This window comes from Balaenoptera musculus, chromosome 2 (genome assembly GCF_009873245.2).
Source record: "Balaenoptera musculus isolate JJ_BM4_2016_0621 chromosome 2, mBalMus1.pri.v3, whole genome shotgun sequence".
NCBI lineage: Eukaryota > Metazoa > Chordata > Mammalia > Artiodactyla > Balaenopteridae > Balaenoptera > Balaenoptera musculus.
This window is the reverse complement of record NC_045786.1, coordinates 113,015,863-113,030,549: the sequence shown is the minus strand read 5'-3', so window position 1 is coordinate 113,030,549 and position 14,687 is coordinate 113,015,863. Positions and strand designations below refer to the sequence as shown.

The 14,687-nt window shown below is 39.8% G+C and overlaps 1 protein-coding gene and 1 pseudogene across 1 annotated transcript in view; one reads left to right on the top strand and one right to left on the bottom strand.

Moving 5' to 3' along the window:
• RALGAPA1 (Ral GTPase activating protein catalytic subunit alpha 1) overlaps window positions 1-14,687 on the top strand; it is a 224,228-nt gene that overhangs the window by 27,494 nt on the left and 182,047 nt on the right.
• LOC118889997 lies at window positions 79-1,171 on the bottom strand (annotated as a pseudogene).

Genomic DNA, 14,687 nt, shown 5'->3' with positions numbered 1-14,687 from the left:
AAGGACCAGAAAGCCCCTCAGCCAAAGTCGTGGCATGAAGTGTTGGAGACCATGGGCTCCCTGCCGCTGGAGGTGTGGCAGAGGCTGGCCTGGTGGCCTTTGGAGTCCCTAATGCCTCTGGGACCAGGATCTTGTGGCTTGGCAGGAGGCGAGTGTGCATCTAGGGGAGGGAAGATGCACGGGAGGGATGAGGACCAGGCCGCACCTGGCCTATGTGTGCCTTGTCCATGTTGCCTTTCTTTTCCAACACCACCTCCAAGTCCGTGTTGGGCTCCTCGTCCCAAGGTTCTCCTCCTCCTCTGCTCTCCTGCCTCTTCTTCCTCTTTAGAGCTGGCTGCTCAGTGTCTGCCTGCTCTGCCATTTTCTTGGACTTCATTTTCTTCTTCACAGGAGCCTTGGGGCCATCTCCTATTGGGATGTATTCTGGAGCTTCAACTTTGACTGGCTTCTTTTTACTTTCTTTCCTAGGGCTGCTCACCCCGGACCTGGAGAGCTCAGGGTGCCCCAGGAGGGGTATGTCCCTCCTGGTGGATTTTCTTTTTCTCCTTCATCTTCACATTGCTTCATCTTTGCGTTGTGTTCCCTGGGGCTCCCCTACTTCTGTTTCTGTCCCGAGGCTGCCTGTTCCCAGATGCCATCTTTCCCAACTGAGCAAGTGTACAAAGCATCCCTGACCTCTCAGAACCAAGGGTCCCTGGCTGAGAAGGCTGTAGCTTCCTGGGCCTTTTCTCCTTCTTGTGTTTTTTGAGCTTCTTGCCAACTCTGATACCTCCTCGACCTGCTTGGGGTCTGGGGAGGTCTTCACCCTCAAGCCAGGGGACATGGACTTCCTCTTCTCCCCATTGAGTGACTTGCATGGACCAAGTGCCTGCTTCCTGGGGCTGGGTGACGGCTCAGTCCGTCCAGCATGTAACGTGGCCTCAGGTTCTAGGGGCTCCTCACAGACAGGGCTATGACCATTCTTTTTCTTCACTAGAGGCATTTTGGGTGCCTGCTCTTGGACCACATTCTTCGAGGGTGGTGTGGCTCTTGTGGGACAGATCTCTGTGAAATAATTGTCACTATTTAAAACCTAGTATTGAGTCTCTGGTTCTTTGACTACTTTCTTTTTCTTCTTCTTTTTCTCTGGGAGCCCAAGGCCCAGGTCTCCTTTGTGAGTCTTAGTGATCATTCCCAAAGGCCAAACTTCCCTGCCTCCACATGAGAGCTGGGGCATACTTTCCTTTTTTTAAAAAAAAAATTATTTATATTTACTTATTTATTTTTGGCTGCGTTGGGTCTTCCTTGCTGCACGCGGGCTTTCTCTAGTTGCGATGAGTGGGGGCTCCTCTTCGTTGTGGTGCATGGGCTTCTCGTTGCAGTGGCTTCTCTTTGTTGTGGAGCCCAGGCTCTAGGTATGTGGCTTCAGTAGTTGTGGCACGTGGGCTCAGTAGTTGTGGCTCACAGGCTGTAGAGCACAGGCTCAGCAGTTGTGGTGCACGGGCTTAGTTGCTCCGCAGCAGGGGCATACTTTCTTGTTTCTTTGTGTGTCTTGTAATTTTGTTGATAAACTGACATTTTAAATAATACAGCAACTCTGGAAACCACTTTCTCCCTCTCCCCCAGGGTTTGTTGTTGTTTCTGTTGTTATTGTTGCTGTGTGATTCTTTAATGACTTTCCTGAACTAACTCTGTGCAGTGTATTTTCTTTCTCCTATGTGACCACTGCATTCTTTACTCGTTCAACTTAGTGGTCAGCTAATGACTGCACAGATACTTCCTTACAAGCCTGGAGTCAGTAAGTTTCCTAGTCTTTGCCAAAGGGCTCTCTGTGTGTATTGGGACATACTGTCAGTATTCAAGAAACAGTTTACAATACTTTTTTAGCCTTCACATCTTTCTTGTGTAACCTCAAGATCAGACAGAGGTGAAAGTTTAAATCTTTTTCCAGACTTTCCTTAGTATGCTTGCAGCTCAGCACATGGCTTTCTATAATCCCCTTAATATGTCATAGCTCTTTAAAGTTCCCTGTGGATAGCACATTCCCTATATTTTTCCTTTTAAGTTTTTTTTTGGTTAGTTGTTTGCCTCATCAGTGGTTGCTGCCTCAGGCAGCTGTGGTGTTAAGTAATTGCCACTGATTGTTTCCCACAAATGTCTCCAGGGGAAAAGCTGTTGCAGTGTGTGAGTTCTGAGTTACCTCAAATAAAGACAAGCTTTGCAAGCTGGATTTTCGAAGGAGCAGCTAGATAAGTCAAATATTGACATTTCTCTTAGAGTGAGGCTTTGAAAGAACTCCAGTTCTGTTCTGACTCCTCCAGTGACCCATAGGCTGCTGTTTCTCACTGTGATCCTGGGCTGTTGGTTTTTAATGCTGCTATGGAGATGAGGATGGAGAATGGGAACAGAGTAAGTTTGAAATGCCACAGAGCTAACTGTTCTTACTGAGATTCATCCATTTTTCTTGAAAAAATGTGCTTGATTGTTGCGAGCCTTTGATTAATTTCCAGGTCTCCGAAAAGGTTGATTTTTACTGTTTTTGCTTTTGTTTAGTTGTTTTTAACAGAGGAAGAGATTTTCAGAGTTCCTTATTCCACTAACTCACTGATATTACCTACTTATAACTTGCTTTTTAAACTATAAATACTTAATGTTTTTCAGTTTTATTAAAATGTTCTTTTATGAATATTTTTAGTGGCTGCCTATTCATTTGTATGGATGTATCATAATTTATTTAGTTCCTTACTGTGTAGTGGGTAGTAGACAAGATATTAGGACGTTAGGGAAGAAAAATAGGACTTGTATATCATATGAAGGAACCCAGCTTATCCTGTTACAGTGGGAAACCCCTTAAGTATTTTAAGCTGATGAGTGATACCGGTAGTTGGACTCAGGTTTGGTAAATTATTCTGGTAGCAGTATGTGGAGGATGGATAAAAAGTGGGCTTCAAATGGTGTGAGATTAGGTAGGAGGCTACTAATAAAATTCAGGTAAGAGGTCATGAAGTATCAAACTAAAAATTTTCACTATCTGTCCTAAAACTTCAGAATATCTATCTAAGCCTCTACAGGACTGTGTAGCTTTCAAATAATTCTTTAAAAATACTGTTCTTTCAGAATGAATTTGATTAAAATTGGTCACAAGGTTATATTATGCTTTGGCGTACCACCTGAAGTGTAGCTAATATGGTGGTGTTGATTGAGGGCTCAGAAAAGCTGATTTGGAACTGTTTAATAGCTTTGTGTGACCTGGACTTGTTACCTAACTTCTCTCAGGCTTAATTTCCTCAGAAGGTGGAGATAATATACCTATTTCAAAAATATATTCGTGGAGAATGAGTCAGATCATGTTTGTGTAACTGTAAAAGTGCTATCTATGCAAATGTAAACTATTAAGTAAACATAAGTGATTATAACTGTTTGCCTTTGCCTTATCTTTATGTCTCTATGCTTATAGTATGTTTGATAAAACAGAATTGACGTTGCTCTTAAATCAGACATTGTATCTTTATTAGATTCCCTTTTTCACTGTATCTCATTTCCTCCGTGCCTATGTCGAATCTTTGAAGGCAAGAGAATAATTTTTATTTTACTTTATGTTTATAGGTTTTTTATGTCACTAATAATTTTTATTTTTATTATATATTGAAATAATATTTTTGATATATTGATTAAATATAATACATTCAAATTAATTTCATCTGTTTCCTCTACCTTTTTCTTTTTTTTTTTAACATCTTTATTGGAGTATAATTGCTTTACAATGGTGTGTTAGTTTCTGCTGTATAACAAAGGGAATCAGCTGTACGTATACATATATCCCTGTATCCCCTGCCTCTTGCATCTCCCTCCCACCATCCCTATCCCACCCCTTTAGGTGGTCACAAAGCACCGAGCTGATCTCCGTGTACTATGTGGATGCTTCCCACTAGCTATCTGTTTTACATTTGTTAGTGTATATGTGTCCATGCCAACCTCTCACTTCCTCACAGCTTACCCTTCCCCCTCCCCGTGTCCTCAAGTCCATTCTCTATGTCTGTGTCTTTATTCTTGTCCTGCCCCGAAGTTCTTAGAACCATTTTTTTTTCTTTGTTAGATTCCATATATATGTGTTAGCATATGGTATTTATTTTTCTCTTTCTGACTTACTCCACTCTGTATGACAGACTCTAGGTCCATCCACCTCACTACAAATAACTCAATTTTGTTTCTTTTTATGGCTAATATTCCATTGTATACATGTGCCACATCTTCTTTATCCATTCATCTGTCATGGACACTTAGGTTGCCTCCATGTTCTGACTATTGTAAATAGTGCTGCAGTGAACATTGTGGTACATGAGTCTTTTTGAATTATGGTTTTCTGAAGGTATATGCCCAGTAGTGGGATTGCTGGGTCATATGGTAGTTCTATTTTTAGTTTTTTAAGGAACCTCCATACTATTCTCCATAGCGGCTGTATCAATTTACATTCCCACCAACACTGCAAGAGGGTTCCCTTTTCTCCACATCTTTTCCAGAATTTATTGTTTGTAGACTTTTGGATCATGGCTGTTCTGAGTGGTGTGAGGTGATACCTCATTGTAGTTTTGATTTGCATTTCTCTACTGATCAGTGATGTTGAGCATCCTTTTATGTGTTTGTTGGCAATCTGTATATCTTCTTTGGAGAAATGTCTATTTAGGTCTTCTGCCCATTTTTGGAGTGGGTCATTTGTTTTTTTGATATTGAGCTGCATGAGCTGCTTGTATATTTTGGAGATTATCCTTTGTCACTTGCTTCATTTGCAAATATTTTCTCCCATTCTGAGGGTTGTTTCTTTGTCTTGTTTATGTTTTCCTTTACGGTGGCAAAAGCTTTTAAGTTTCATTAGGTCCCATTTGTTTATTTTGTTTCATTCCATTTCTCTAGGAGTGGGTCAAAAAGGATCTTGCTGTGATTTATGTTCAAAAGAGTGTTCTTCCTATGTTTTCCTCTAAGACTTTGATAGTGTCTGGCCTTACATTTAGGTCTTTAATTCATTTTGAGTTTATTTTTGTGTATGGTGTTAGGGAATGTTCTAATTTCATTCTTTTACATGTAGCGGTCCAGTTTTCCAAGCACCACTTATTGAAGAGGCTGTCTTTTCTCCATTGTATATTCTCACCTGCTTTATCAAAGATAAGGTGACCATATGTGCATGGGTTTATCTCTGGACTTTCTATCCTGTTCCATTGATCTATATTTCTGTTTTTGTGGCAATACCATACTGTCTGGCTTACTGTAGCTTTGTAGTATAGTCTGAAGTCTGGGAGCCTGATTCCTCCAGCTCCATTTTTCTTTCTCAAGATTGCTTTGGCTATTCGGGGTGTTCTGTGTTTCCATGCAAATTGTGAAATTTTTTGTTCTAGTTCTTGAAAAATGCCATTGGTAGTTTGATAGGGATTGCATTGAATCTGTAGATTGCTTTGGGTAGTATAGTCATTTTCAAAATGTTGATTCCTCCAATCCAAGAACACAGTATATCTCTCCATCTGTTTGTATCATCTTTAATTTTTTTCATCAATATCTTATAGTTTTCTGCATACAGGTCTTTCGTCTCCTTAGGTAGGTTTATTCCTAGGTATTTTATTCTTTTTGTTGCAATAGTAAATAGGAGTGTTTCCTTAATTTCTCTTTCAGATTTTTCATGATTAGTGTATAGGAATGCAAGAGATTTCTGTGCAGTAATTTTGTATCCTGCAACTTTATCAGATTCATTGATTAGCTCTAGTAGTTTTCTAGTACCATCTTTAGGATTCTCTATGTATAGTATCATGTCATCTGCAAACAGTGACAGCTTTACTTCTTCTTTTCTGATTTGGATTCCTTTTATTTATTTTTCTTCTCTGATTGCTGTGGTTAAAACTTCCAAAACTATGTTGAATAATAGTGGTGAGAGTGGGCAGCCTTGTCTTGTTCCTGATCTTAGTGGAAATGGTTTCAGTTTTTCACCATTGAGGACAATGTTGGCTGTGGGTATATGACCTTTATTATGTTGAGCAAAGTTCCCTCTATGCCTACTTTCTGGAGGGTTTTTATCATAAATGGGTGTTGAATTTTGTCGAAAGCTTTCTCTGCATCTATTAAGATGATCATATGGTTTTTCTCCTTCAATTTGTTAATATGGTGTATCACATTGATTGATTTGCGTATCTTGAAGAATCCTTGCATTCCTGGGATAAACCCCACTTGATCATGGTGTATGATCCTTTTAATGTGCTGTTGGATTCTGTTTGCTAGTATTTTGTTGAGGATTTTTGCATCTATGTTCATCAGTGATATTGGCCTGTAGTTTTCTTTCTTTGTGGCATCTTTGTCTGGTTTTGGTATCAGGGTGATGGTGGCCTCGTAGAATGAGTTTGGGAGTGTTCCTCCCTCTGCTATATTTTGGAAGAGTTTGAGAAGGATAGGTGTTAGCTCTTCTCTAAATGTTTGATAGAATTTGCCTGTGAAGTCATCTGGTCCTGGGCTTTTGTTTGTTGGAAGATTTTAAATCACAGTTTCAATTTCAGTGCTTGTGATTGGTCTGTTCATATTTTCTGTTTCTTCCTGGTTCAGTCTCAGAAGGTTGTGCATTTCTAAGAGTTTGCTTTCTTCCAGGTTGTCCATTTTATTGGCATATAGTTGCTTGTAGTAATGTCTCATGATCCTTTGTATTTCTGCAGTGTCAGTTGTTACTTCTCCTTTTTCATTTCTAATCCTGTTGATTTGAGTCTTCTCCCTTTACTTCTTGATGAGTATAGCTAATGGTTTATCAATTTTGTTTATCTTCTCAACGAACCAGCTTTTAGTGTTATTGATCTTTGTTATTGTTTCCTTCATTTCTTTTTCATTTATTTCTGATCTGATCTTTATGATTTCTTTCATTCTGCTAACTTTGGGGTTTTTTTGGTCTTCTTTCTCTAATTGCTTTAGGTGTAATGTTAGGTTGTTTATTTGAGATGTTTCTTGTTTCTTGAGGTAGGATTGTACTGCTATAAACTGCCCTCTTAGAACTGCTCTTGCTGCATCCCATAGGTTTTGGGTCGTCATGTTTTCATTGTCATTTGTCTAGGTATTTTTTGATTTCCTCTTTGATTTCTTCAGTGATCTCTTGGTTATTAAGTAGTGTATTGTTTAGTCTCCATGTGTTTGTATTTTTTACAGATTTTTTCCTGTAATTGATACCTAGTCTCATAGCGTTGTGGTCGGAAAAGATACTTGATACGATTTCAATTTTCTTAAATTTACCAAGGCTTGATTTGTGACCCAAGATATGATCTATCCTGGAGAATGTTCCATGAGCACTTGAGAGGAAAGGGTTTTCTGTTGTTTTTGGATGGAATTTCCTATAAATATCAATTAAGTCATTAAGTCCATCTTGTTTAATGTATCATTTAAAGCTTGTGTTTCCTTATTTAATTTCATTTTGGATGATCTGTCCATTGGTGAAAGTGGGGTGTTAAAGTCCCCTACTATGATTGTGTTACTGTCGATTTCCCCTTTTATGGCTGTTAGTATTTGCCTTATGTATTGAGGTGCTCCTATGTTGGGTTCATAAATATTTACAATTGTTTTATCTTCTTGGATTGATCCCTTGATCATTATGTCGTGTCCTTCTTTGTCTCTTGTAATAGTCTTTGTTTTAAGGTCTATTTTGTCTGATACGAGAATTGCTACTCCACCTTTCTTTTGATTTCCATTTGCATGGAGTATCTTTTTTCCATCCCCTCACTTTCAGTCTGTATGTGTCCCTAGGTCTGAAGTGGGTCTCTTGTAGACAGCATATATACAGGTCTTGTTTTTATATCCATTCAGCCAGTCTATGTCTTTTGGTTGGAGCATTTAATCCATTTACATTTAAGGTAATTATTGATATATATGTTCCTATTACCATTTTCTTAATTGTTTTGAGTTTGTTATTGTAGGTCTTTTCCTTCTCTGGTGTTTCCTGCCTAGAGAAGTTCCTTTAGCATTTGTTGTAAAGGTGGTTTTGTGGTGCTGAATTCCCTTAGCTTTTGTTCGTCTGTAAAGGTTTTAATTTCTCCATCAAATCTGCATGAGATCCTTGCTGGGTAGAGTAATCTTGGTTGTAGGTTTTTTCCTCTTCATCAGTTTAAATATGTCCTGCCACTCCCTTCTGGCTTGTAGAGTTTCTGCTGAAAGATCAGCTGTTAACCTTATGGGGATTCCCTTGTATGTTATTTGCTGTTTTTCTCTTGCTGCTTTTAATATTTTTTCTTTGTATTTAATTTTTGATAGTTTGATTAATATGTGTCTTGGCGTGTTTCTCCTTGGATTTATCCTGTGTGGGACTCTGTGCTGCCTGGACTTGATTAACTGTTTCCTTTCCCATATTAGAGAAGTTTTCAACTATAATCTCTTCAAATATTTTCTCAATCCCTTTCTTTTTCTCTTCTTCTTCTGGGACCCCTATAATTCGGATGTTGGTGCGTTTAATGTTGTCCCAGAGGTCTCTGAGACTGTTCTCAGTTCTTTTCATTCTTTTTTCTTTATTCTGCTCTGTAGTAGTTATTTCCACTATTTTATCTTCCAGGTCACTTACCAATTCTTCTGCCTCAGTTATTCTGCTATTGATTCCTTCTAGAGAATTTTTATTTTCATTTATTGTGTTGTTCACCATTGTTTGTTTGCTCTTTAGTTCTTCTAGTTCCCTGTTAAACGTTTCTTGTATTTTCTCCATTCTATTTCCAAGATTTTGGATCATGTTGACTGTCATTACTCTGAATTCTTTTTCAGGTAGACTGCCTATTTCCTCTTCATCTGTTAGGTCTGGTGGGTTTTTACCTTGCTCCTTCATCTGCTGTGTGTTTCTCTGTTTTCTCATTTTGCTTAACTTACTGTGTTTGGGGTCTCCTTTTCACAGGCTGCAGGTTCGTAGTTCCTGTTGTTTTTGGTGTCTGCCCCCAGTGGCTAAGGTTGGTTCAGTGAGTTGTGTAGGCTTCCTGGTGGAGGGGACTAGTGCCTGTGTTCTGGTGGATGAGGCTGGATCTTTTCTTTCTGGTGGGCATGTCCACCTCTGGTGGTGTGTTTTGGAGTGTCTGTGGCCTTATTATTATTTTAGGCAGCCTCTCTGCTAATGGGTAGGGTTGTGCTCCTGTCTTGCTAGTTGTTTGGCATAGGGTGTCCAGCACTGTACCTTGGTAGTCGTTGAGTGGAGCTGTGTCTTGGCATTGAGATGGAGATCTCTGGGAGGTTTTCGCCGTTTGATATTACGTGGAGCTGCAAGGTCTCTTGTGGACCAATGTCCTGAAGTTGGCTCTCCCACCTCAGAGGCACAGCCCTGACGCCTGGTTGGAGCACCAAGAGCCTTTCATCCACATGGCTTAGAATAAAAGGGAGAAAAGAAAGAAAGAAGAAAATAAAATAAAATAAAAATTATTAAAATAAAAAATAAGAAATAATTATTTAAAAAATTGTTTTTAAGTAATAAAAATTTAAAAAAAAAGGAAAGAAAGAAGAGAGTGACCAAACCAAAAAACAAATCCACCAATGATAACAAGCACTACAAACTATGCTTAAAAAAAAAAAACAACGGACAGACAGAATCCTAGGACAAATGGTAAAAGCAACGCTATACAGACAAAATCATACACAGAAGGATACACATTCACAGTCACAAGAAGAGAAAAAGGGAAAAATATATATATATCGTTGCTCCCAAAGTCCACCTCCTCAATTTGGGATGATTCGTTGTCTATTCAGGTACTCCACAGTTGCAGGGTACATCAAGTTGATTGTGGAGATTTAATCCGCTGCTCCTGAGGCTGCTGGGAGAGATTTCCCTTTCTCTTCTTTGTTCGCACAGCTCCTGGGGTTCAGCTTTGGATTTGGCCCCGCCTCTGCATGTAGGTCGCCTGAGGGCGTCTGTTCTTCACTCAGACAGAACGGGGTTAAAGGAGCAGCTGATTCGGGGGCTTTGGCTCACTCAGGCCGGGGGGAGGGAGGGGTATGGAATGCGGGGCGAGCCTGCGGTGGCAGAGGCCAGCATGACGTTGCACCAGTGTGAAGCGCACCGTGCGTTCTCCCGGTGAAGCTGTCCCTGGATCACGGGACCCTGGCAGTGGTGGGCTGCACAGGCTCCCTGCAGGGGAGGTGTGGATAGTGACCTGTGCTGGCACACAGTCTTCTTGGTGGCTGCAGCAGCAACCTTAGCGTCTCATACCTGTCTCTGGGGTCCGCGCTGATAGCCGCAGCTCGCGCCTGTCCCTGGAGCTCCTTTAAGCTGTGCCCTTAATCCCCTCCTCACGCACCAGGAAACAAAGGGGCAAGAAAAAGTGTCTTGCCTCTTCGGCAGCTCCAGACTTTTTCCCGGACTCCCTCCCGGCTAGCTGTGGCGCACTGGCCCCCTTAAGGCTGTGTTCACGCAGCCAGCCCCAGTCCTCTCCCTGGGATACGACCGAAGCCCGAGCCTCAGCTCCCAGCCCCCGCCCGCCCCGGCAGGTGAGCAGACAAGCCTCTCCGGCTGCTGAGTGCTGGTCGGCCGGATCCTCTGTGTGGGAATCTCTCCGCTTTGCCCTCTGAACCCCTGTAGCTGCGCTCTCCTCCGTGGCTCCGAAGCTTTCCCCCTCCGCCACCCGCAGTCTCTGCCCGCGAAGGGGCTTCCTAGTGTGTGGAAACCTTTCCTCCTTCACAGCTCCCTCCCACTGGTGCAGGTCCCGTCCCTATTCTTTTGTCTCTGTTTTTTCTTTTTCTCTTGCCCTACCCAGGTAGTTGGGGAGTTTCTTGCCTTTTGGGAAGTCTGAGGTCTTCTGCGAGTGTTCAGTAGGTGTTCTGTAGGAGCTGTTCCACATGTAGATGTATTTCTGATGTATTTGTGGGGAGGAAGGTGATCTCCGCGTTTTACTCTTCCGCCATCTTGAAGCTCCTCCTCTGGCAGGCGGATTCTTAACCACTGTGCCACCAGGGAAGTCCGTAGTTATTCTTTTTTTAAAAAAATTAATTAATTTATTTATTTTGGCTGTGTTGGATCTTCGTTTCTGTGCGAGGGCTTTCTCTAGTTGCAGCAAGCGGGGGCCACTCTTCATCGCAGTGTGCGGGCCTCTCACTATCGCGGCCTCTCTTGTTGCGGAGCACAGGCTCCAGACGCGCAGGCTCAGTAGTTGTGGCTCACGGGCCCAGTTGCTCCGTGGCATGTGGGATCTTCCCAGAACAGGGCTCGAACCCATGTCCCCTGCATTGGCAGGCAGATTCTCAACCACTGCGCCACCAGGGAAGCCCCTATTAATTCTTAATTTTAGTTCATTTTGGTCAGAGAGCATGGTATGTGCTAAGTTATTCTTGGTTCTTTTTCTGTTTAGTTTGTGTCCTTACTAGTTCAGTTTTTAAACTTTTTTTGTTTTTAATATTTATGTATTTATTTTTTTACTTTTTTATTTGGCTGTGCTGGGTCTGAGTTGCAGCATTCAGGATCTTTGTTTCCGCGTGCAGGATCTTCCTTGCTGCATGTGGGCTCTTTTTAGTTGTGGCATGCGGGCTTTTTTAGTTGCGCCACGTAGGGTATTAGTTGCGGCGTGCAGGATCTAGTTCCCTGACCAGGGATTGAACCCGGGCTCCCTGCTTTGGGAGTACAGAGTCTTAACCCACTGGACCACCAGGGACGTCCCCAGTAATTCAGTTTTTATAAATACCTTACTTTTACGTGAGAAGAAGATTTATACTCTCTTGAATTTTGAGTGTTACAGGTAAAGTGCTCCTTTTGTTGTTCAAATCTTGTGTATACTTAACTACTTACTTCTGTTAAATATGAGACAGATGTGTTAAAAGCTACCACACTTTAAACGGGTTTGCTTTTCCTTAGAAATCTGTCAGCTTTTGCTTTTTGTAACTCTTCATGCAAAATTGAAATTAAAGCTTCCTGGTAAATAGAGCCTTTTGTCAAAATACATTGACCTCTTTAATTGTAGTAATTCTTGCCTTAATGTTTACTGTTTGTCTCTTGCGTGATTACTGTTGGTATTTTTGGTTAGTATTTGGGTTAAAAATACTTTTCTTAGTAAATACTTTGTAGCTTGACTTTTTTGTGTGTTTTTAAATCCAGTATGATTACAGCTCTTTCTTAACTGTGGTATTTAATCCATTAACTTTTTTGTAATTACTTGTATATTTATATTTATTTCTGTCACCTCATTTACTTTTTTGGGGTGCTTTTCTTTACTCATGTCTGTTAGATTGATAAGCTTTTCTATATTCTTTTTCCCTTCTAATGATTAGAAGTTATGCATTGTTGTTATTCTCTTATTGGTAACTCAAAAACTTCAGTAGCATACTAATATTGAAGTCTAGAGTTCATCACTGTTTCTACTGTCCTGTTAAATAAGATCTTAAAATTCTCCAGCATTTGTTTCATCTTTCACATTTTTGCCCATTATTTTACTTCCTCCTTGTTAGTAACCTTTTGCATTAGTACTTTTGTTAACAGTCAGTGCTCATTGAGATTTACCCACACATTTTCCAGTTTCTTAGCTCATCTTTGCTTCTTGCTTCTCACCCTCCCATGTGACTTTATTTCTATGCATTCAGAAATCTATCTTTTGTAATTCTTTGAGTGAGGGTTTTTAAGTGTTAAACTCTAAGTATGTTAGAAAATGCCTTTTTTTAATTTTCATGTTCATCTTATTGAACAGTAGTTTAGCTGAATTAGAATTTTAGGATGATTATTATTTTCCCTTAGTTCTTTCAATATAAAATTGCATTGTCTTCTTGCCTCTATTGGGCTGATGAGAAGTCTGTTGTTAGTTTTGATATTTCTATGTAGGTAACTTTTCTTGGTTTTAATATTTCCATTTTGTTTGTGGAGTTAGGATGTGACCGTGTGTGGATTTGTGTTCATCCTGCTTGGGAATCACTATGCTTTTTCAGTCTGAAGATTTATTTACATATTTCACCAATTTTAGATAGTACTCAGACCTTATTTCTTTGAATATTGCTTACATTTTATCTTTGTTCTTGGAACTTCTCAGGCAGTCTGTTTCCATCTTATTATTTTTCTGTGCTACATTCTGAGTAATAGCATTAGTCTGTCTTCCAACTTACTATTTCTCTGTTTCCTCCTTTTGTCTCCCTTCTCTTCCTCCCTTTTCTCAATTTCTTCTCCCTTCTCATATACGCTCCTCTTTTCTTAGAACTTGATAATGTATTGTTTATAATTTTCCAGCCTATTTGTGTGGTTTTACCCCTTCTTCTCTCTTGCACCTTCTTTCTCTGTTTTCCTCTTATTTTCTGCTTCCCCCTTATTTGTGCTTGACTCCATATTGCTATATTTTATACTACATTTTTGTGTTCTTTTCCCTTAGGCATTCTCCCTTCTCCTCATCCTTACTTCCTGTCCCATCTACTTTCCTCCATATTTCCCCTTCAAACCCCTCCCTGCCTTTCTCTATACCACATTCTCACCATCCTCCTCTCCCTCATGGCACCTCTTCCTCCATCCCACTTCCTCCTTTCCTACTTACTCTCTTGTCTTCACTTCTACTCCTTCTCCTCTTACTTTTTTTTTTTTGAGCTGTATTATTTTATTTTTATCCAGCATTTCTGTGTCTCTGCAATTAGAGGGTTTTTTGTGTTACTCACTGTATTGTTGGATCAGTTCTCATTATTATTGATTATTTTAAGGCAATAATTTGCATTTTTTCAGTACTTTATTATAGGAGCAGATTACTTGTGATAACACTTTCACAGATTAGTGTATTATAATGCCATCATTTGAGGAAAAGTTCTAAATGGTGGCTTTTTTTTTTTTTAATAGATGAGGAAGAAGAATGATGGTATTACAAAATTTGTTGAATTTTTGGTCTTCTAGCGTGGGTTATGTGATAACTTTTCTAGGGAAGTATTTAGTACAGGTATCTGAAATTTAAGGTCAGGTAAACTGGCCTTCTGAATTTTGTAATTTTTAATTATAGGTTTGTTATAGAGCTTAGATGTCTTCAAAAGATGTAGTAGGAAGTAAATATATTAATTAGGTTCTTGAAGCTTATTCATAAAAAGATCCTAGAGACAACTGAAATTTTATTTGTGAAAACTAAATGAAGTCTAGAACTATTTTGCTACTTAAAGTTAGTATTCCCAAAGGTCTTCAAAGCATTCCTAAGCCTGAATCAGTTTTTTTAAAATCTCAGAAACTTCAATCTTAATTTGTGGTTTGAAATGTTTATTTGATTTTCTTTAAGGAAATACTAATTCACAACATTGCAAATCAAACAGAAGTATTTCTAAAAATGGAAGTTTTTGAATGCTTAAACTTTTTTTAGTGCCAACCATCAGTTTAGCACTATGCAAAGCACTTCCTCAGATTAAAATTTTGAAAAAATTTGGAAGATAAAAGAAGCTAAGGCATGCTTTCTGCTCCAAAGAGCATCCTAGTATCTGTAAGAGAATGATACAGTTGGCACTCCATTTTGGAAGGGTTGGGTCCACATCCTCAGATTCAACCTACTTTGGATCAAAAATATTCAGGAAAAAAAATTCTGGAGAATTCCAGAAAGCAAAACTTGAATTTGCTGCACCCAGGCAACTATTTACATAGCATTTACATTGTATCCGGTATTATAAGTAATCTAGAGTGTGTGGGAGGATGTGCATAGATTATATGCAAATACTATGTCATTGTATATAAGGGACTTGAAGCATCCTCGGATTTTGGCATCTGATGGGTTCCTGGAACCATCACCTGCTGATACCGAGGG